The sequence below is a fragment of the Rhododendron vialii genome, chromosome 10a, assembly GCF_030253575.1.
Source record: "Rhododendron vialii isolate Sample 1 chromosome 10a, ASM3025357v1".
NCBI classification, from domain to species: domain Eukaryota; kingdom Viridiplantae; phylum Streptophyta; class Magnoliopsida; order Ericales; family Ericaceae; genus Rhododendron; species Rhododendron vialii.
The window spans coordinates 12,339,820-12,361,050 of record NC_080566.1 but is presented as its reverse complement, the minus strand read 5'-3'; the positions used below and the strand labels follow the sequence as shown (position 1 = coordinate 12,361,050).

At 37.8% G+C, this 21,231-nt stretch overlaps 2 pseudogenes; both read left to right on the top strand.

The window, feature by feature from the left end:
- Nucleotides 1-630: 630 nt before the first annotated feature.
- On the top strand, nucleotides 631-19,264 carry LOC131302889 (anaphase-promoting complex subunit 1-like; annotated as a pseudogene).
- Nucleotides 18,304-20,860, top strand: LOC131302888 (uncharacterized mitochondrial protein AtMg00810-like; annotated as a pseudogene).
- Nucleotides 20,861-21,231: the final 371 nt, after the last annotated feature.

Below are 21,231 nucleotides of genomic sequence, written 5' to 3'. Positions count from 1 at the left end.
TATATGAGTCTCTTTTAGCCACTTGTGTTGAATGTTTCTCTAGGAATGTTGTCTTCGAGACCCAACATATGTTCAGCAGATCTAATGTTATAGTATTGCTTTTTGAAATATTTTTTACTATGGTTTTGGTTTTTACCATATTTCTTTCCTCCCACATAGTTATCTTTTTTATCTATCTCATTCCTGATTCCCCTCCCCCAATCCCCCGCCCCCCCTCTAAAATTTGGTAAATTTGGGGGTTTGAAAGAACAAACAGAGGCTCCGATATTTATGAATGCTAGTAAAAATTAATTGACAAGGCTTCTAGTAGTGAAAAGACTACTGGCTTTGTAAGGGAAAAAGGCTGGAGATGGAAACAAAAGAAGTGGTATGACCACTAACCACACAAGGAAAACACATGACTCTTAGTAGGTGAACAGTCTACTAGTCATGTGGAAGAAAAAAAGTGATTCCTAGTAGGTGTATAGACTACTGATCACCTGAGAGATAAGAACTCTGAAAGCATTCATTTCAATTTATGAGATCAAAAGGAAAAAGTGGTTCCTAGTGGGAGTTAAGACCAGTGGTCATGTCAGGCAAGAAAACGAATTATACGACCCTCAATGAAAGGAGGAAGTTTGATGCTGGTAAATGAAGGAAGCAGTTCCTAGTAGGTTAGAGAGATTAATGACCACAACTGTAGCTCCTAGTAAAAGGTTGCTCGTTACTGAAAAAGTGATTCCTAGTAGAGGGCGAATGGCTACTGAGGATGGAACGCGTCAGAATAGTCTTAGACCAAGTTTATGTGATGGGTCTGGAATATATGTTGCTCCGATTGGAAAGAAAGGCCCAATTAATCTGATGTGTCCATCATCCCGTCTATTTGTTGCCTTGGTTTAATAAGGATCATAGTATAAGTATGAGATCTGAACCTATTTATTGCCTCAAATTGATGTTGCTTTTGTTGAAAGAATTGGATCAATTCCAACTGTAACGATTGTCGAACACATAGCCCTTGTGATGTCGGTTGTCGGGTATGTTGCTATGCTTCTTCCTTTTTTTTTTTTGTCACCTCTCCTATTGTAAATTAAATATAAGTATTATATATAGACTTTCGTGCAGTGCTGATTTATCTATTCGCATGTGTATATGAGAGTCCTGTAGCCACTTGCGTTGGATGTTTCTCTAGGAATGTTGTCTTCGAGACCTAACATATGTTCAGCATATCTAATGTCATGGTTATGGTCCATTTTTTTTTAATGTCAGGGCTCCATATTGTTTTGTAGTTCTCTGTTCAGATTTTTTCTCACACCCTCTGTCTTTGGGTCTTTATGGTACCCAAAGCCCTAAAAAATCTGAGGTCAGTCGTGTGGACAACTTAGAGTTTTTGGTGATTTTTTTATGCGTGAATGAGACAACAGACAACTATTGTATTAAAGTGAGGCTTTTGACCCCAAAGCTAGGCTTTGGTGATTTATATTTGATCAAACGATTTATATTTGAAAATATCTTCCGACTCGGGACTATGATAGTCCTTGGTGTGGGAGTTTTTATAAAGTTGCGGTCGAAATCCTCCCCGAGTACAACCACTACCTTTTAATGTTGTAACTTTAGAGATCATGCTAGGTGGAATACATAGTTTTTGTGTTTTACATTGTTTTGTGATACTGTTGGAAAGAGCTACTACAATAGGGTATAGGGTATGCTGAATTGGGTAAGCCATAACCAAAACGTTGTTTGTGTAGTTTCATATTGTGCTTGATTGGCAAAGGAATTTCAATTTTGCGTCCTTGAATCTATGAAAAATGAAAGACCATATGTTATTGCTTTTTGGAATATTTTTTTTGTAATGGTATTGCTTTTTGGAATGTTGTCTTCTAGCATATTTCTTTCCTCCCACATACTTATCTTTTTATTCTTAATTGTTTTCCTTAGAATTTGCCAAATGTGGGGGTTAAAAGAACAAACAATGGCTCTGATATTTTTGAATGGTTGTACAATTATTTGAAAATGCTCCTAGTAGTAAAAAGACTACTGGCCTAGTGAGCAAAAAAGGCTTGAGATGGAAACAAAAGAAGTGGTGTGACTACTAACCACAAGAGGAGTACACATGACTCTTAGTAGGTTTAGTCATGTGGAAGGAACATAGTGATTCCTATTAGGTGTAAGGACTATTGATCACTTGAGACATAAGAACTCTGAAAGCGTTCAATTCGATTTATGAGATCAGAATAAAAATGTGGTTCACCACTTGCCACATAAGGTGAGAAAATGATTTAAATAAGACCCTCAATGAAAGCGGGAAGTTTGCTGCTGGTAAACAAAGCAAGTGGTTCCTAGTAGGTTAGTGAGACTACTTGCCACTATATGTAGCTCCTAGTAGAATGCTACTGGTTACTAAAAAAGTGATTCCTAGTAGAGGGCTACTGGCTACCGAAGATGGAAAGCGTCAGAATAATATTAGACCAAGTCTATATTATGGGCCTAAAATATATGTTGCTCCGATTGGAAAGAAAGGGGCCCAATTAATCTGATGAGTCCATCATCCCGACATAATTGTTGCCTCCGTCTAATATTCATCATAGTATACGTACTAGATCTGAAACATATGTATGGCCTCGAGTCGATGTTGCTTTCGTTGAATGAATTGGATCAATTCCAATTGAAATGATTGTTGAGCACATTGCCTTTGTGTTGTCAGGTATGGTGCTGTGCTTCTTCCTTTTTTTGTCACCTCTCCTATTGTAGACTATTTATAAGTATTATCTTAGACTGTCGTGCAGTGTTTGTTTATTTACTCGCATATGTATGTGAGAGTCTTGTAGCCACTTGCATTGAATGTTTCTCGAGTCGATGTTGCTTTTGTTGAACGAATTGGATCAATTCCAACTGTAATGATTGTCGAGCACATTGCCTTTGTGTCGTTGGGTATGGTGCTGTGCTTCTTCCTTTTTTTGTCACCTCTCCTATTGTAGACTATTTATAAGTATTATCTTAGACTGTCGTGCAATGTCTGTTTATTTACTCGCATGTGTATGTGAGAGTCTTGTAGCCCCTTGCATTGAATGTTTCTCGAGTCGATGTTGCTTTTGTTGAACGAATTGGATCAATTCCAACTGTAACAATTGTCAAGCACATGCACATTGCCTTTGTGTCGTTGGGTATGGTGCTGTGCTTCTTCCTTTTTTTGTCACCTCTCTTATTGTAGACTATTTATAAGTATTATCTTAGACTGTCGTGCAATGTCTGTTTATTTACTCGCATGTGTATGTGAGAGTCTTGTAGCCCCTTGCATTGAATGTTTCTCGAGTCGATGTTGCTTTTGTTGAACGAATTGGATCAATTCCAACTGTAACAATTGTCAAGCACATGCACATTGCCTTTGTGCCGTTGGGTATGGTGCTGTGCTTCTTCCTTTTTTTGTCACCTTTCCTATTGTAAACTATTTATAAGTGTTATCTTAGATTGTCATGCAATGTCTGTTATTTACTCGCATATGAATGTGAGAGTCTTATAGCCACTTCCATTGAACGTTTCTCTAGGAATGTTGTCTTCGAGACCTAACATCTGTTCAGCATATCTAATGTGAAAATATTGCTTTTTAATTTTTAATTTATTATGGTTTTGGTTTTTACCATGTTTCTTTCGTCCCACATAGTTATCTTTTCTATCTGTCTTATTCTCAAATTTTTCCCCTTGAAATTTTCTAAATGTCAGGGGTCAAAAGAACAAACGGAGGCTCTGATATTTTTGAATGCTTATACAAATGATTTGACAAAGCTCCTAGTAGTAAAAAGACTACTGGTCTTGTGAGGAAAAAAGGCTGGAGATGGAAACACAAGAAGTGGTATGACTACTAACCATACAAGGAAAACACATGACTCTTGGTGTACAGACTAATAGTCATGTGGAAGGAAAAAAGTGATTCCTAGTCGTTGTTGATCTCTTGAGAGATAAGAGCTCTGAAAGCGTTCATTTGGATTAATGAGATCAAAATAAAAAAGTGGTTTATACTTTATAGTGGGGGTTAAAACCACTGGCCACATAAGGCGAGAAAAAGATTTATATGACCCTAAATGAAAGCGGGAAGTTTGATGCTGGTAAATGAAGAAAGTGGTTCCTAGTAGGTTAGTGAGACAACTTGCCACTGTATGTAGCTCCTATTAGAAGGCTGTTGGTTACTGAAAAAGTGATTCCTAGTAGAGGGCTACTAGCTACCGAGGACAAAAAGTGTCGGAATAATATTAGACCAAGTCTATATGATGGGTCTGGAATGTATGTTGCTCCGGTTGGAAAGAAAGGGGCCCAAATCTGATGAGTCCATCATCCCGACATATTTGTCGCCTCGGTTTAATATGGATCATAGTATACATACTACATCTGAAACATATGTATTGCCTCGAATAGATGTTGCTTTCAGAACGAATTGGATCAATTCCAACTGTAAAGATTGTCGAGCACATTGCCTTTGTTACCTTTCTTGTTGTAAACTATTTATAAGTATTATCTTAGACTGTTGTGCAGTGTCTGTTTACTTAGCTTTTCTTTTGTAACTATATTAAAAAATCTGGTGCTGAAGCATTTAGATTTTAAGTCTTGTTTCCTTCTCGTTTAACTCAAACTGTTAGCTGGTCTTTCTGGCGATCGACGATGATGCAGCTGCTATCATTTGTTTTCTTCTCTGAGAACAAAAAAATGTTGTTATCGTTAAGGCTTCAAACTGTGGAAATTAACAACGAGATTCTCTTTGATATTAAACCAGACATGAGCTGGTGCATACCTGCAATTGCTGCTGAACCTGTCATTGTAACTTGTCCTAGGTTGAGTTGGATTTCTTTTCCCATGCTGGGTCTTTCTTTGGCTTCTTTACGTTGTAATCAAAATTTTCTAATCCATGGTTAAGGTGGGGTTGTTGCCATTTGGAGACATCATTGTTCTGGCTTCAGAAAACACCCTTCATCTTTATGTAAGTTGTTGACATCAATGGCGTGTCATTAATTTCAAATTATTTACTTTCCCATTGAGTCTTAGTGATATTATTTCCATCATTTTCGATTTTTTCTTCAACTTCGATCTGGTAAAGCAAATGCTTTAATAGAATATATGAGATGGCGCCCATTACTTTGGCAGTTTGGCTAACGAAAGGGACAATCTGTCACACCAAACCATACTAGAAGAGTACCTTGCATTTTCCCAAACAAATGGAGATGTCCCTGTAATTGTTGGATCTTTTGGGAGGTCAGGGTGGTATACGGTTTATGAAAATTTTTCAAGGGAAATTTCGTAACTTAGACTGACTTTATTCCTGTGCTTATATTGTCTTGAAAAATATAGAGTGGCACGGATGCTTTTGGAAGTCATTAACATTTGCTGGACTGACCTATCACTTTTTCTGTACTAAAAGTGGGAGAAAAAGAGAAACACAGAAGAAAGGATTTCATTTTTTGCATCTCGAGCATCTGTTCCGCTCGTTAACTTTTCTTTGTTTCTTAAGTTTTGCGGTTAGCCCGTATTGTGTGGTATTGTTTTAAAGTATACACCTATAATTTACTCTTAACTTCGTTAATCCTTCTACCGAACAACTAGTGAAATTTGTATAGTTGTTGCTCCAGACAATTTGCTAATGTAATAGCTAACATATAGTCTGGGAGGCAGTGCTTGTGTAGGTATATGCTACCTTCTTCTTTAGGCAAAGGTCAAGTTTCAGATAATTTGATGCCTTCAGAGACAGTGCCTATTCTTCATGATTTGAAGATTATTGGGTTAGCGGATGCTGTTGACGGGCAAATCAATGTAGTAGTAAATAATGGGCAGGTATGTTGATGTACTAGTATGTTTATTGTTTCAGTTGCGATTGGATTTGAAGTAGTTTTCATTTTTTTTCAAGTTGTGGACTTAGTTGGAGAACTGAAAAAGGTGAGAGTGATTCCGACAAAATTCCAAATTAGCTATGATTGCTATTTCACATGAACTTACTCAATTAGTTGTTTTTGTTTTTTGTTTTTTGTTTTTGTCCAGATTTTTTGATGCGCACTTCGAAGAAGCCCATCATCTTTCTTGGTCAATGATTGCATAACTGCAATGTCTGAGGGACTTAGTTCTAACTTTTACAATCATTTTCTTGCTCTTCTTTGGGGTGATGGTGATTCAGCTTATTTGTCTAAGACATGCCAGTGTTGATGTGGAGTGGGAGTCCTACAGTAGTAGTATTATGAGAATGTGTTCAAAATCTAGATTCACGCCATAAAGAGTTTCAGATTCTATTTATCAAAAAAAAGAAAGAAAGATTCTATTTATGGCTGTTCTTGGGACTTCCTTATAAACAGCAAGTTCGACAAGAACTATGGCAAAACTAATGTTCTTGCCGGAATTTCAACCGGAGTGTCAGTTGACCTTCAAGAATCAGATTCCCCTGGATCATATGTCGATGGTGCGCAAACCCCAGAAAGGTCATTCTACTCGGAGGCTCGGAGCTTCTGATGGAAACTTTGGATGCTCTTCATGCAGTATATGAAAGTCTGAAGCTAAACAGTCTTCGTAAACAGTAATTTCTGATTCCTTATAGAATTTATATTGCTTTAGTATTGATATCTTGTCAAGAGTTTTCTTCTGATTATTTTTGGTTACTGTTCAAAGTTCCTTGAGAATTTTGTTCACATCTTCTGTTTTCTTCAAGGCTAACCAATCAGAGTATGTACTGGTATGTGTTGCATCACCTGCATGACATAAGTTACATGGCAAAATAGCATTTCTTAACATTGAAATATGCGATTGACTACAAGCTGAAGTTCTTATACTGGTGTATGGCCCACAGCAACAGTTTGTCTTTAGTATAGTTCCAGGGTAGCTACTTGTGCAAACTATTCATTCATTTATTTTCTATTACGATTATGAAAGGAACACCCCTTTTGGTGTAAATGTCAGTTTTAAGGCTGGCTCACATTTCAGTTTTCCTAAATTACCCTTGAACTGCCTAAAGAAACTGCCAAGAAGAAAAAAAACCGTCACCCTAATTTTCTTCTCCCCTCATTCCTACTTTCGGCTCAGATTTTCATTAGAGATTAATCTTAATTGAAGATTTTCCTCTTTCCCTCTTTTGTGTAATATGATGCGTGTGCTTGGGCGTCTAGTATATTCGAATGTATATATTGGAGGGCTTGCTGTTTTGCTATGTTATGTGGACTCGGTGCCAGGTGCAGATTTATGAGATGTTATATTCTACTCTATTTTCTTACTATGCAAAAATTATAATGCTATGATTTAAGTAATGATCGTTATCCTATTCTTTTCCTCCTAAAAATAACAGAAAACTCAGGAAGCATTGGTTTTAAAACAGGACACATATCTCATAATTTGTAGACAATATTACTGAAGTCAACCTGAAGGGCCCATGCAACATAGCTTTGCATGATGGGAATGACGTGACCACGTTGTCTATGGTCCCGTGGACCTTCTGTTTTTGAATATGGCTGATGATAGATCACCCATTATAGCAAGAGCTTAAGTTGTTAGATCCCGTGCAAACTTGTCTTGCACTTGGAGATGCAAATTCAATAAATATAGAGAAGCAGAATGCAACTAAGAAGAAGAATGCAAATGGGAACCAAATGCAATCGGAAAGATTTTAATCCAATACCTTTTCACCTTTTATTGCGTGCCCAAAATTTGACAGAGTAAGGAAATGGGCCCAATAATGTAGATTGAGCCGTCCAATAGCAGGCCTTTCACTATCATGTTATTTTCAAAGTTATTCCATGTGGCTGAACTTTGATGGTTAAAGATATCTGCATTCCCTGAATCATTATTCCTGGACTATATTTTGGGGACCTTTCTACTAGTCGCATTATAGTTACTGGAGTTAGGAGAAACCTTTAAACATATATGCAGAAACTAGCTGTTTACTCATGAATCAGAGTGGATTAATTTGTCTTTACATTTTTATAACAGCAAGAGGGTCACCTTAAAGAACAATGCATAAAGTATCTGTGTTCTGTCATGCTTCTTTACAACCACAGTCCTGGTTATGGTAAACTATCATGTCAACACCTGTTTTATCTCTCAATATTTATGTGGCGCAGTATGGTTATGTTATGTATTTGTCAGTCCTGTTAATTTTTTTTTTTGTTATAATGAGAATCATGATAATTGCGTCTAACTCTCAGAAGATGACATGGTACCTTTACGAGTTGAAAAGCCCAGCCCACACTACTCCTTAAAACCCAGGTGTTAAGAAGAGGGAAACTTGGCCTTATAACCAGCACAGATGGGGCATGTCCAGGTGATGTGGGACACATTCCAACACACCCTTTTGGACCACAACACATGACAAACGGATAACGGTCCACCAAACAAAGGCCCAACCAAGCTCTGATACCAAGTTGAAAAGCCCAGCCCACACTACTCCTTAAATCCCAAGTATTAAGAAGAGGGAAACTTGGCCTTATACAAGCATAGATGGGGCATGTCCAGGTGATGTGGGGCACATTCCAACATTAAGTACTCAAATAAATTGGAAAATACTAGTAATTGCTGGATTTTACCCATAAGGTGGGGTTATTGCTAATGTAAGTATAATGTCGCCTGGAATTAATGGTTGGAAAATACCTGCCAGTTGAAGCAGGGAGACCAAGTGGGCAGGAATAACGAGTTAGGTTTGCATTTGCAGATGCTTAGAAATACTCGTACATTTCATCGACTAGTCATTGATCATTACTATTTTGGTGGGTTCCACTGTAGACTGGGTTGACTTTTTGAGGTATTGCCAGGGGAATCTGAAAATTTCAAAATATTCACCGAGGGTTAGCTTCCAGGGCATCAGCTGAATGATGCTGAATGGTTTTATACTTAAAATTTTTACTCACTGCTCATTTTTCAGTTTCTGTTATAAGAAAACAGAGCAATTTTGTGGAGGATTATTAAAATCTCATTTCATATTCTGCTATCTATTAGGTAAGATCTTTGAATTGAGGTTTTTCCTTGCAGAGATTTGGGCCTTTTGGTGGCCCTATTATGTAATATTGCTGATTTTCTGGGTGAGGAGAGTTATTTAGATTATTACGTCTGTGATTTTCCTGGTCTTTCCAAAAAGTTCGGGATGCGGATGTCATTTTCTGTGAAAATTTGTCCCTGTTTATTCAGATGGATTGAAAACTGTTTGCGATATGGATATAATTCTTCTGATAGCAAAGATTTTCCACCTTTGCTTCATAAAGATGAAGGTTCGGTTTTGAGCTGGGCCCGGAAGATAATTGCGTTTTATAGTCTTCTGTGTGGTGCGAAACACTCAGGGAAGAATCTTCCATCCGGTGTTTTCTGTAACATTGCCACCGGATCATCTTGTAATTTTGAGGAGCTGACAGTCTTGGCGATGGTTGGGGAAAGATTTGGATTGCAATAACTTGACTTGCTGCCTTCTGGTGTATCACTTCTTTTGCGACATGTGAGTTAAGTTCTACTTGATTGTTATTCTTAATATCATGTTATCATGACGATGGTTGAAAATTACCACTTTCAAGTCTTAGGATAGACAAGTGATTGGGAACATTTATGGATGCGCATCAGTTTAAGGAACTAGTGGGGTTATTGCAAACTACCTTTTGTGTTCCTTAAGGATATAATCAGTCACTATTAAACCTCAAGCATGTCATGGCATTAGTATGGCTATGTATTTTTTCTCCCTTTTACCTAAAAGACGATGGACAAAAATAGAGCTAGGACGGTCTATTTATTGTGCTCCTGTCTTCCCTAATTGCTGGTCCATTAATCCATTTTTAGATGTCCCAAAAAGTTCATTTTACAAAGCCGAAGTCTAGAATTGGTACTTTTCCAAAACTATCCTTTAGGAATGGCTTTGAATGTATTCCAAGGTAGTTAGAATAAAGGGGCAATGATGCCTTCACCTTCAGACATGAATTTAAGTGCAATCATTGCAACTTTGCAAGCATCCTTAAAAAGTTGGAACCCCTAAAAGGACCAACATTAAAGGATGGAGAGAGTATATGTGTTTCTTTCTCGTAGAGTGGTAGTTGAAAACCATTTGTCAGCTATAGCAGCTGTACTGCTCTGCTGTTACTCAGCTGTACTTGGGGTTAGTCCATGCATACCTTAGATTCTGCCAATCATTTCGTGATAATTTGTTCATAGTTCCTGAAAATGATTTTCCCACTGACTGGCCTGCTGCAGCGTATTCTTCTTGGTCGAGAAGATTTGGCTTTGTTGCGCTTTTCAAACTCAAGCAAATCCAAGGAATCGAAACCCCAAAACAATGTGAATTTGGTTTCTATGTCCACGCCATACATGCTACATCTGCATCCGTGACGATTCCTTCCTCGATTTCTGACACAATTGGATTGGAGGATACCTAGTTTGAGGATGTTGATGGATCCGTGACAGATGCTATGGAACACATTTTCAACTCTACCCCACAGTTGCGCTACAGCCGCGATCTGTGATTAAATGAGGTGAGCTGTGCTGACCCAAGCCAATAACACTTGTAAGATACCAAGCAAAGATCTGGGAAACTGTGCTGTTAGCTGTTGCTTTTATATGAAGACTATTGCAATTCTTGGTTTTTGTCATCTTTAGGCTTCATGTGATTACAAACTGAAGTTGCATTGTCATGTGACTCATGCGTATCTTCTTTTTTTCTTTTTTTGGTGCTTTGGAAGGAAAATCATGCATATCTGTACTTTAATCAGGTATTCAGGTCCTTAATGTATGTGCATTTTGGTGAAAGTTATACAATTTGAAAATGAATTCTCTTTTGCATCATTGATTGAGCTAGGTTACAAAACTTTGAGGAGAAATCCCTTTCCCTATGGTCAAGCTGTTTCACTCGCCAAAAGCAATGGTCTTGACCTGAGCTAATTATAATATGCATGAGGATTGTTTTCGATTAATAACTATATTCACCGAGACATTTGAGCTGTTTTTTATACGTACGAATGTGACGTTATATGTTTGCTAAACCAGAGAAGAATTGGGAAAAGGTTTAGAATAGTTGAGCCTGGATCTTGTAATCTCTCTCTCTGGTGATTGGTTTTCCTTTAGCAGTTCCTGGAGGAGAGTTATAGTAAAACTTCTGTTCAGAATTATGTTGTCCTGACATTCAGGGAGTGCGTTGTTAATGGATGTATTGCTGATATGAAAAGAGTGATTAGCACCACTTGATTTCTAGGCTTCCACAAGAAGGTTTTCCTTTTCAATAAAGATACTGTTTGTTCTTTTTACTTTCGCAGCTTCGCCTACTAAGATATTCCTAAGAGTAGGCCCCTTTTTTTTCCTCATCAATGTCTGTGATTTACTCTTGGGCCGTGTATCTTTGGGGTAGAAAACTTTGTAGTGCACTGCTTCAGATCTGGGCTGCAGACTCAAGATATTTCCTCTTGGTTTGGGTTATTTCAGATACTGTAGTCAATGTGATCATTGCACGTAGTCATTTTTTTGGTTGTCTAAGACTCTAGAGGGGGCGTTGTGCTTGTTCATGGGGTCATCGATTTCTGGAAATCACGTCTGCTATCTTCATTGCAAATGTAGCCATGTTTTCATAGTTGTTCTGATTAAATGTGTCATTTAAACTTCCTGCTAGTCATCCTTGTCCTTGATAGCTACTTCCATTCACTGTAGGTTAGATGTCTTTTGTGCTCCGCAAGATCTGTGGCAATTCAAACATCTGTTAACCCTACAGCTTCTGATCTGGACCTCCAACAGGTATTCCGTTTTCTTCACTTTTTTGAACACTAGTCATGTGTCTTTCATGGTATAAAGCTCTTTTTAGCAATGTTCAGTACACTAGTAATGTGTCTTTAATGGTATAAAGCTCTTTTTAGCAATGTTCAGTTAACTAGTATGGAAACTGAGGAAATAAGTTGATGTTTTTTCAGTCCAGGCACTTCTTAAAGGTTGTTATCTTTTCCTTTTCTGTCCCCAGTATACCTGATGTAGTGATATCGTAGTTCTATTAGTTTACAAGTAGAACCAGAAGTTTAGGCCTCACTCCGGGTTGCTGGGGTTGTAATCTGGAGCTTCTCTCTCAAAGAGCCCACAACTTATGTATTCTCCAGGTTTGGCACTTAGCGACGAAACGAAGAAAGATATAGAGTTAAAAAATGAAAAAGAAAACCCTACAAGTTGCTATATGATTGTAGATTATCATTAGTAAAAACTAGACTTTGCCTTCCTCTCAATAAGCTGGGAAATTCTTTGACGGATTGAAAAACTAATTATTAGGGAAACCCTGTACATGAGGCTCCCGCTATTGCAGGGCCTAGGGAAGGGTTGGATGTATGCAGCCTTATCCCCGTTAGCAGAGTGGCTGCTTCCTTGATGAACCCGTGACCGCCAGGTCACATTGGGGCAACCTTACTGTTGCCTGTGCCACCGTTCAACGAACTAATTGTTACATAGGGGAAGATGAAGAAAGAAGCTTTAGAGAACATGGTGTTGATTTTGATGGTTTATGCCATGAGATTTTTGCCCCCTCTTTCAGGACATACCTTTTGTGTTTTGTATGTCCTCTTTGGTCTGATCTAGTTGCTTCCATAGATCTTTTTCGTTCATTGTGTAGGCTCAGCTATGGCAGCTTGCTCAAAGGACTACAGCTCTTCCTCTTGGCCATGGGGCATTTACTCTTGCAACTACCAGTACTCTTTTAACAGAGGTGGTTCCTTTCCTGTTTGCAGTAATCTGTTATTCTGTCAAAGTTAAATTGACTTGTTTTCAAAGTTAAATGCTTTCCCCCTTCTTTTCCTGCGTCTAGCCCGTATTCATATATGTATATATATATATAGGGCGGTTCCGGAGACATCAAAAAAAACACCTCATAGTTCCCGATCAAATTTTGATGATCCGAGCCGCTCAATGTGATCGAAACGTGATTTTAAGGGTACCCGTGAGAAATCGGCAAAAAAAATGATCGGGAAGGACTTGATCCGAACAGTTTTGAACAGTTTTTTATTGAACGGTTCAAATAAAAACTGCTCAAATCAAGCCTTTCCCGATCATTTTTTTTGTTAATTCTCGCGGGCACCTTTAAAATCACATTATGCACACATTGAACGGTTCGGATCATAAAAATTTGATCGGGAACAATGAGTTTGAGATTTGGGGTGTTTTTTTGGGTGTCTCTTAAACCGTCCCGATATATATATATATATATATATATATATATATATATATATCAGTCCCCTTCAGGTAAGGGCGCCCTTACCTAATTAAGGTAAGGGCTTCCCTTTTTCTCCCTTTTCCCGATCGAATTTCGATGATCCGAGCCGCTCAATGTGTTCAGAACGTGATTTTAAGGGTACCCGCGAGAAATCAGCAAAAAAAAATATTAGGAAGGGCTTCATTCGAACAGTTTTTATTTGAACCGTTCGATAAAAAACAAACAAAAACTGCTCGGATAAAGCCCTTCCCGGTCATTTTTTTTGCCGATTTCTTGCGAGTACCCTTAAAATCACGTTCTAAACACATTGAGCGGCTCGGATCATCGAAATTTGATCGGAAAATGGGAGGTCCTTACCTTAACAAGGTAAGGGCGCCCTTACCTGATTGAATCTGTATATATATATATATATATATTTGTAGTTGACTTAAAGATTGAATCTTGTTCTTATGAAATCCTTTGAACTTTTTCTTTGTAGGCACTCGCAGTACCGAAGCTTGTGTTAGCAGGTCGTTTGCCTGCCCAACAAAATGCAATCGTATGTTCTTCTTCTTCATAACTCGTTGAAGGAATTTGTTTGCCCACATGTGCGTCTCTTCCAGAGTTCTTATTCTATTACGGAAATTTGTATGATTTTTACTTGTTTGTGCAAAATGTTTTCCCGCTTACTTTGCAGGCTGAGAACAAAGAACTTATTTTGAGATGGTACTATTTGTTTTGCTAAGTGGCATTGACTTTTAACTTGAAATTTGGTCTGGGGGATTTTTTTCTCCTATTTTATGTTTACCTTTTTCCTTGCTACAAAAATCCCACTTAGTCGTGTTTATGCTTGGACACTCTTGGTGTTTAGTTCTTTGACCTGTTCGTAATATTTTTTTTCTTGTGCCATTTTTTTAAACATTTTTGTTTTCTTCTTTGTTAGGTTAACCTGGACCCTAATTTAAGGAATATTCCGGAACTTAAATCTTGGCCTGAGTTTCACAATGCTGTTGCAGCTGGACGGCTAGCTTCCATGCAGGTTTATTTACTCCTTGAAGATAAACTGCAGTACTTATTGTAGTTTAACTGATGCAGAAGTTATTTGCACAGTTTCTTGCAATGTTGATTCATATTTTGACTTGGCCAACTTTTACCCAGTAAGTGAGTTCTAAATGTTTAGAGAATTAGTTGCACCAAGTCTTTGATGATATGTGTTGCATTGAAGCTTGAGTTTGAGTTCAATGAATTCAATCTTCTCTCATCTTCCCCTTGTCTTGCTACTTGTATGATTTGCCTTATGTGACAATATTTCATGGATAACAAATGAAGCTATTTGGCTTCTGATACACAGGGGAAATTGTCAAGGACATGGATAGTATATGAAAAAGAAGAGCCGAATGTTATGCACGCAGGACTCTTCCTTGCACTGGGTTTACATGGACATCTCCGTGTTTTAACTATAATTGACATATACCAGTGTTACTCGCAGGTTTGTGTTCTATTGGTGTTTGACCCGTTATTGTTTTTTCATGTTACCATTTTTTCTTCTTCAAATGTTTGTGGACACGCATACACAAACACATGCACACACACAACTGCTTACAGACACACCTGCAACTTTTGACTTCTCCTTGAAAGTATTATTGTTTCATTTTACGCTCACCCTTCTACTTCTTCCATTACTTTTTATCTTTGTTTTTTTAGACTTATTTCTCGTATCTTTCTCCTTCAGTTCTACATTTAGTGTTCCTGATGTTTTTACCTATAGGAACATGAAAGCACGACTGTAGGATTAATGCTTGGTGTCACACCCCAAAATGGTAGTGACCGGCCATGAACCACAAGATCCAAACTCGTAGAACATGCAGCCTAAAAAGAAATTTAATTAAATTCCAAAGCAATGAACTACTAAACAACCAACCATTTTTTTTTTATTAAGAACAACCCCAACTAATTAAATTCCACAAAAGCGTGGGGCACAAACATCCCATGAACCAAATAATATCCAGTGATCCAACAAAAATAAAAAGAATTTGTTTTTTGAAAAATGTTTCGAATGTGGAAGTGATTATTAAAAAAACACTAGAATGAGATACCCTAAGGAGGTCGACTAAAGAAATCCCCGAGACGCCGCTAGAGTCCATGCCATAAAAATCCATCAGTTGACGAGCTCAGTGAATAGCAAATCATGTTTATTGAATAAAGTTGAAAGTGGGGATTAAAAATAATTTACCAATTTGGCATACGAGATCAACAGTAGAATAACAAATTAAACCAATGTAACCAATAAATAATTCTTAGTGGTGATCACAACATTACATCCATCCACAATGGGGAACCACTACCAAATAGTACCATGGCAGCCCATGGTACTTTTCCCTAAGACGATCTGGCGAAAGAATGCCGTTGAGCATTAGGGTCGCCTGCCTAACACAGTTTCTTCCCCAATGGCCAGGGTCACCAGCACGAAGAGGCATAATTTCCCTAGACTTTCAAAAATAATTGTTATATCCACCAAGAAATAATAACAATTGATTTTACCAAAAGTTCATCGCATGCCAATTCATAGAACAAATTATAAACAATTATGTATTTCCAATTTCAATCATGGATTTTCTAAAACAATAATTTAAGGGACACGGGGAAGTTCGAAAGTACGTAACATGCTTAACTACTCACTTGAGTCCAAAAGTAATGTAACCGAACCACGTACGCGAAATGAGGCTATCCTGAACAAAATAACAAAACATGGGAATGACCGACTATTCAAATACACACCAAGTAAAAACAGAATATCTCTCTCTATCAAAATAAAATAAAAAGCTAGCCTAAACCTATTTGCTAACCTATCAGTAGCAAACAAAAACCCAAACCTCACTTTACTGCCACGCCACTACTTCTTCCTCCAACTCTCCCATAACAATTTAAACTTCAAAACCAATTAACTCCACTACAAGTCTATAACTGTTAATATTAAAATTATCCTACAAACTCCAACCAAACACCTCTTGCACTGAATCAACACATGCACCGCCACACACCACTTTGCCAGCCACGTACACGGCGCACTCCGCCATGCACAATTTTAGACATCTTGTCTCACGCCCACATCACACAACTCACCTCCACTGCTCCATATTTCATCAACAATAAAACAAATCAATCGGTGGCAATAAATGAACTTTTACAAAACCAATACAAAACCCATCTAACCTCTCAACAAGGAAATAAAAAGAGAAGCTAGAATATTGAAGGGAACAAGAACCACTTACCCCAATGATCACCAATCCCCGAAACCTTGACTACGGCTTCTCTCTCGCCCGCGCTAAGTTCTCTCAACCTCTTATCTCAAATGCTCTGCCCAAATAAAACCCTACACCGTGAAAATATCTCCTAACTTTGTAAAACTACTCACTACTCCCTATATTATAGCTAATTAGTTAATTATAATTAGATGGAACGTAACACAATTTATAAAATTACCATCCGGTACCACTATTTTACCCAAAATCAATCTCATACCCCAAATATTACAATCGTGTCAACAATATCCATAGTGTGCACAAAATAATTAGTTGGGACCGAATCATAACACCAATTAATAACAGCTATATAACTATTTAAATATATGAAAATGCTAGGCTGTAACACTTGGCCTAGCAGCATCTTATAGGGGGACTATGCAACCTGCAATATCAAAGCTAAACGCTTTCAGTTGTTGGACCTCCGTCGCTCTCTTCTTTTATGCTCACCATATCAACAGTTGATGACTAATATTCTTTAGCATGCTTCTGCACTTCCATGAATAGGAGTTTTTTCTTCCTGGCGCTTTGTAAGATGCAATAGGGGCATTTTTTGATCGTGATCTGTGCGGTTTCTTTGATTGTGACCTCCGTCGCTCTCTTCTGTTATGCTTTCACCATATCTTTCTCCTTCAGTTTCTGGATCCAGATTTTATCATCATTGTTTTGCTTCTGGCTTGCAGTGCTTTCATGTCTTTAGCATGGTCTAGGGAGTGGCAAATTACATTCATTCCTTGCATCATGCTTTTGGGAGAAAACATGGTTTAGGGCAACGTCTGATAACGTACAAAATGTAATATGGATGATGCAGTTTTTCTGCATTCTGTTGTCTTTTAGGCCCAACCCTATATTCTTCTTGACCCGCTAACAGGAACAAGAGGAAAATTGTGTGCGACCTTTTGTCTCATCACCCATCATTGTCACATCGACTATATTCTTCTTGCAGTCTTGTTTCACTTGTTTACTGGGAGGAGTTAAGTAAATGTATCACCTTTTGTCTCATCACCCATCATTGTCACATCGACTATATTGCAATGTGAAATGCTCCCTAAGAGGTTATGCTAATTCTTAAATGGTTGTCAGATATGTGAAAACAACAAAGAATTGAAGTCTGAGGACAAAGCTAAAGGAGGTACTTCGTGAGACAAGGTTTGAACATACAGATGAATGTTGATTGCTCTAGCTTTACCTGTTCTTGCTCATTATAATATATTAAAGTGAACTGAATATAGGGGCCACTCATGCATCTGTAAATGAATTTTATCAGAATCAAAGATCAGTTTTAAGTGTGAAGTACTAAAGCTGATTGAAATGGTGGGATTTATTCATATGATGCACTTTAGTTTCACATATTTTTCGAATATCATCCTAGGTGGAAAAGGTCCTTAGTTTGGGCGATGCTGGGAAATATGACATAGCTTTTTCAAAGATTATAGAGAACATGAATTGTGTGGTCGGAAAAAAGTTTTCCTATAAACCATATTCTGGCCGTAGATAAGGCTGTAAAATTGGTACAGCAGATGTCTCTGCATATAATTCAGTACGTTAATTCCAACCAGTTTAAGTTCCAAACTTGCGACATTGTAATCATACTGTAGTTTCTACTGCATATAATTCAGTACGTTAATTCCAACCAGTTTAAGTTCCAAACTTGCGACATTGTAATCATACTGTAGTTTCTACTGCATATAATTCACCTCGGGTTTTAATTATCCTGGTTTCCTGTTATTTGGTCAAATTGGGGGAGCCAGGTTGGAAGGAGAGGTATTATGAAGGAAATTTTCAATTAAAACTGCTGAGGAACTTGACTGCATACGAGAAGATCTCGTGAGTTTTTTGAACTTACCTGTCATTGATATTGTTTAAGGATCTTAATACCCCATGAATGGGTTCAATTCCCGCTGTTGGTTGCTTGAAAAGTTGGTATGCTTCACACTTTTGAACTTGCTGTGGTTGTACGTAGGTTAGTTGTTACCTTTGTGTCTTTAGGGTTTAGGGTTTACAGTCGGTGAGGTGCTGGGTGGTTCCTTTAACGGTCACTTTATAACATCCCTTTCTGTTTTTGCCCACCTACGTGTATTGGTGGTCTAAAATCAGTGTATTTGCACATTATTACCATAGATTGGGGAATTTGGGGTCAATTTGGTATGAGAAGAGAATGCTTTCGTAGTCTGGTAATCTAGCTAATAGGTGATTGATTTGGTGATTTGAATTGATAGAAGTTTTTTTTTTTACTTATCCTAAGTGAATGTGTTATGGTTGATAAGATGTGGTTTTTCTTCAAGTCAAATACAGCAAGGAACGGTAGTTTGGTCCATTGGCGTATAATGAGTTGTCGAAGTCTTTTTTTTTTTCTTTTCTTTTCCTTTTGGAGGTAGTCTAATCTTTCCTGGATAAATGAAATTTGAACAGCCCATAATTTAAAAAACGTATGAACTGTCTTCTCATTTCATTTAGGGCTTACATGCAGTGGTGGGATGTATAATTATATATCGCTTTGTGCTGGAGATCCTTGCCCCCGAATTTTCAGGTCACCGGTTTCTGGAATGGGATTTACTATTATGGACAATCAAGTCATGTAAGCTTTCATGATCAATGAGGAAAATTTTGCATACTTTTAGATGAATATCAAGATGAGTCAAACAGAGTGTTTATTTATAGGAGGATGGGGTTGTACGTACGAGAGTGTTTCTTTGGCATAGTTTATGTACATTAAACGCTGCTTCAGCAACTTTGAAAAAGGAAATATGTTGTAATCTTGCTCGTCTTAACCTCAGGGTTAATTTAAAATATTCATGGTCAATGATACGATCGATGATGATAATAACATGCATGTAAGATGGACCGATCGGATTGCAGGCTTTATTTTTGAAGGAGTGTCCATTTAATTTGCATCTGTTAGAATATCGTAATAATATCGTAATCATATATGATGATTTGATTACGATGTGATTACGATTTGATTGTAATTAGTTAATTAGGATTATTTCCTTTTCATAATTATGTGACCTGTCGTATAGTTTCATTAATTCAATCAAATACACATTTTCCCATCTTCGTTTTATTCTAACATGGTATTAGAGTTAGGTTTTGGGTGGTCTCACCTCTCGTGGGAAAGTCTCTGTCATCTTTGTCTTCCAAGTCAATCACTCAGCTCATGGTCTATCACCTCCATGTGCATTCGGGCTGCACGTGAGGGGGAGTGTTAGACTTGTCCCACATCACTCATTTAAGCCATCCAAGCTTGGTTAATATATTCTATAAGTTATTTCACCTATTGCCAATTGGTTATATTAGATGGATGTCAAAAATGCTTTCCTCAATAGTGATCTTATTGAGGAAGTTCATATGCAACCTCCCCTGGGGTACGATCATCCTCCACACATGGTTTGTAGACTTCGACGTGCTCTCTATGGTCTCAAGCAAGCTCCTCGCGCTTGGTTTGCCAAATTCAGTTCTACCAATCAAGCATGCATATGGATTTTTCTCTAGTCGTTATGATTCGGCGCTTTTTATACGTCACTCTTCCCAAGGCATCACTCTGCTTCTTCTCTATGTGGATGATATGATTATTACTGGTAATGATATGGCTGGTATTTCCGATCTCAAACTTTTTCTTAGCAAAAGTTTTGAGATGAAAGATTTGGGTTCTCGTAGTTACTTCCTAGGTCTTGAGCTCTCTTCTGATACTAGTGGACATTATCTCTTTCAGGCTAAGTACTCGTCTGACCTTCTAGCACGTCTTGGTCTGATTGATAGCAAAATGGCGTCAACTCCACTTGAACCCAATGCTCGCTTGACTCCTCTAGATGTCACATTACTTTATAATCCCACACTTTATTGCCAGCTGGTTGGCAGTCTTCTTTATCTCACTGTTACTCGATCAGATAGAGCCTATGCTGTTCATCTTGTTAGAGCATCCGCACTGTAATAATCAAAATTAAAAGATTGCTAAAGTTAGCAATGTATGCTTTAAAAAGTGCTCATATTGTAATAATCAAAGTTAGTAACCTTCTAATTAATAATCAAATTTGGGCATTTGAATAATCAAAAGTAACAATGTGGGACTTTACATTGTTAACTTTAGCAACCCTCTAAGTAAATAATCAAAAGCTGACGTGACAAGTTTTGATTATTCACTTTTGATTATTATATCGCTGATGCTCTTAGTCAGTTTTTATTTGCCCCTCGGTCCACTCATTATACCACTGTCCTACGGATTCTTCGTTACATCAAGGGCACCATGTTTCATGGACTTTATTACTCTACCAACTCCTCTCTTGAGCTGCATGCTTATTCGGATGCTGATTGGGCTAGTGATCCTACTGATTGTCGTTCTACTACAAGCTTCTGCTTCTTTCTCGGCGATTCTCTTGTCTCTTGGTGTAGCAAAAAGCAGACAGTTACAGCTCATTCCAACATTGAGGCTGAATATTGAGCTCTTGCTGATACTACACAAGAGCTTCTTTGCTTCGTTGGTTGCTCACTGATTTAGGTGTCACGCACTCGTTAGCCACAGTCCTATGTTGCGATAATCGCAGTGCTATTCATATTGCTCATAATGATATCTTCCATGATCGTACTAAACACATTGAAATTGATTGTCACTTCGTGCGTCAGCGTGTGGTTGGTGGAACTATTCGCCTTCTTTTTGTATATTCCGCTGTTCAAACCGCCGACATCTTCACCAAGGCGCATTCTCCTGGGTGTTTTCATGATTTAGGCCTTGTTCCGGAATGTAAAATAAGTACTTATTTTTTAAGAAGGCAATTTCAAGCTAAAAAATAATGTGTTTACGCAAATGATTTT